The 3,210-nt window shown below is 49.2% G+C and overlaps 1 protein-coding gene across 1 annotated transcript in view; it reads left to right on the top strand.

The window, feature by feature from the left end:
- Nucleotides 1–3,210, top strand: part of KIAA1549L (KIAA1549 like) — a 136,719-nt gene that overhangs the window by 113,694 nt on the left and 19,815 nt on the right. The window lies entirely within an intron of this gene.

Genomic DNA, 3,210 nt, shown 5'->3' with positions numbered 1-3,210 from the left:
GGGCGGGGGCGGGGGCGGGGGAACTAAATGGTGCAAAGCCTGGTCAGGGTGGGGAGGAGGCTTCAGGACTTGGTCCCAGTTTGCTCTCATCTAACTACTCATCTGGCTGACGTCCCAGAGACGCTGCTTGTTTCCATCTAGTCTGCAGGTGTTAGTCCAGGTAGAGCACAGCTGTGTCCTGGTCCTCCTGCTTAAAGCTCTCTCCAGATCCCTCCTTCCCCTCCTCCCATGCTTGAGCCTTCTCTCTCCCTCTCTCTCTGCCTCTCCCCTCTCCCCCTCTCTGTCTCTCTCTTTCACTTGCGCGCGCGCACACACACACACACCCTTGCCCCTCTCCCCTCTCTAGCATCTTCCTTATATTTATTGTCTCCTCACCTCCCCACCCCGCTGTACTCCCAGATTGAGGAGCTTCTCCAGACCCATCAGCATCTAAGCTCGCCTCTTCATCCTAACCTAAGGGTGTCTAGAGGGCAGAGTGGTCTAAAGGTACCTCACTTCTTCCAAATTTCTTGTTTTGGCATCAGCCTTCAGCCTTGAGTGCTCTAAGGGCTTAGGTTTTTGATATTCAAAATCCTAAGTGCTTGCAATTCAGTAGCTTGGACTTTTGAAATGCCAGTAAGAGTTGGCTCTTGGGCCATCTTTAATGGGGGTGGCCTTCCTTCCCTGGGACAGTAAGGTGCGATGCCCTCACTGGTTGGGGCAGGGGAAGGGCCCTGGATTCAAGGAACCGCGGTGGCAAAGTCTTGGTTACTACAATTACTATATCAAAATATTATCTTGTCTCAAAAGGAAGAGAATATCATTTATTGAGTACCCACTGTGTGCCAGATGTCATATTAACATATAAAATGAGTCTTCTAAACAGCCTTTGAAATGGGGGTGTGATTCTGTTACTTTCATCACCTAATGAGAAAACAGACACAGAGAAGGTAAGTTACTCGAGGTCAAGCAGCTGGTAAAGATCAAGCCAGGATTCAACTCCAGTTTTTTGTTTGTTTGTTTTTGTTTTTAATTGGAGTATAGTTGTTTTACAATGTTGCGTTAGTTTCTGCTGTACAGCAAAGTGAATCAGATCCAGTTTTGTCTGACTCCAAACCCCTGCCCTCTGCAGCACGCCACCCTTAGCTCAGAATTGCGAGATAGCACCCTTAACTGGCGACGTGATTTTGAACAAGTCAGTTCACCTCTCTGGCCTTCCATATCTCCCTGTGTTAAGGTAAGAGGTGTGGTCTCCTGCTCTTTCCAGCTTGAACCTTCTATGATTCCCAGGGCCTGGAAGCCTCAGTGTTGCTCCATCAGTAACTCCTGGTGAACTGACAGATCAAGATAAGCACTGGGTTTGCACCATGGGGTCAGTCTTCGATTACAATGCCCTCTGTTTTCAACTAAATAAGAACTGTCCGCTGGAAGATTCTACTTTGTGCACCAGGATGTAAAGTTATTTGTAGCTGCATGCAGACTCAGACACTTGTTGTGCCCGGAGCAGTACTCACAGGGTCAGCACCGTGCGGTGGAAGGGGCACCTTGCAGTGGAACCCAGCGTTGTCAGCAGGACTGGAAAGATAGGCACATTCACTCTGACCTGAAGCTGACTTGCTGTCACAGGACAAGGGCCTCCAATGAGGGTGGGGGGGGCTTTGGCCTGTTGTTCCTCATGCTCCCACCCGTGCAAAGCCTGAGACCCCTGACCTGTTCCTCCAGCTGCAGCCTCTGCCCCTTTGACTTGTCACCCCTCTAGCGCTACCCCTTGAGGCTGATCTTCACCAGATTCCCCCTCTGGGTGGATGCACATGCGCAAGGAGGGTCCAGCACACAGTGGGTCTCACCCGGGCTCATTCTCCACTGGGTTTGCTAGAAAGAATGGCCCTGACCCACCCCCTCGCCCCCTGCCCAGGGACATCAGGACTGGAGCTTTGAGCAAACTGTGGTCACCTTCCCTTCTACTTTTACAACCAAACCTCTGAGCCCAAAGAGTGGCCTATTCTTGTCACATCCAGGCTCCTTCCACCTCAGAGACCTGAGAGCTATTTATAGACTGCCTGCAGTTCTGAGTGTGTGATCTTCTTTCTAGCCAGAGGACACAGGGATCCCAAAAGATGGCGTCCTTGGGCGCCAGACTGGGCCCCTCACAGCCACTGTCACAGAACTGGAAACTTGGAACTAGCTAACAGTTTTGAGCAATAGCTTCTAGTGGGATCCTAGTCACAAAGCAGCCCGCAGGGAGCCAGGTTCCAAACACATGGAAAGGGGAGCCAGAATGCGAATCCAGGGGGACTTAGAACTATGGGGAAACCGCACAGGGGGAGGTAGGAAGACATTCCTGGGGGGATTTTCCTCAGCCATTAGCACAGTGCACAGGTAGCCTTTCTGCTTTTTATGTGGTCTCTGTGGCTGCAGGGAGCCCCGAGGATACAGACCAAAGGAGACCTTGATCTCCTGTGTAGTCTCGCTTTGTACCTGGAAAAATCATCCAAAGAAGGAAATTCCCTTGGTACTTTCTGTCAAAAGTTCAGAACTTTTCATCAATTCCTTGGTGAACTGTTACAAGACAGACATAAAATGCATTTTCTTGGCTGGAAAACTGTGTTGACTACAGAATAAGCCTTCCAAGAACCAGGGATAAAAATAAGTTGTCTGTCTCCTCTACTGATATCATGAGAGGCCAGAAGAGAGAGAGGGGCTATACACCCCTTTCTCTATTTTGGGAAAGACATATCCTTACTTGTTGGTTTGTTGATAATAATGGAATGCAAAGCTGGAAGGACCTCCGGGACAATGATTTTCAAACTCTGTAAAACCATAGGGTTCAGGGAGGTCCCCAGGGTGTCATCATGCAGGTAAGCAAAGGGCCAAAGTCACCTAGGCATTCCTACCCCCAACTTCAACGAGAGCAGTTCTGCTTTAATGTGGTTATGTATTCGGGTCATGTCAGAATGGTTTCATGGCTAAAGAAATGTTTGTTTGGAAGCTCATGAGCTACTCCAATGCCATATTTCACAAGGAAAACCAAAAACAGAAAAATGAGATGCAGAGGGACTGAATGACATGTCCACAGAATGTGAATGGCTGAATCAAGATGAGAGCCTGGGTCTCCTGACTCCTGGTTCACTCAACATTCATTCAACAAATAGTTATATAGCACTACTAGGTGCAAAGCACCTTGCTTGGTAAGGCGGGAGAGCCAGGATGAGAAAGATGTGCTTGCTGAAC

Source organism: Lipotes vexillifer, unplaced genomic scaffold (assembly GCF_000442215.2).
Source record: "Lipotes vexillifer unplaced genomic scaffold, Lipotes_vexillifer_v1.1 scaffold451, whole genome shotgun sequence".
Taxonomy (NCBI): Eukaryota; Metazoa; Chordata; class Mammalia; order Artiodactyla; family Lipotidae; genus Lipotes; species Lipotes vexillifer.
The sequence above is the reverse complement of the archived record's forward strand: the minus strand, read 5'-3'. Positions and strand labels throughout refer to the sequence as shown.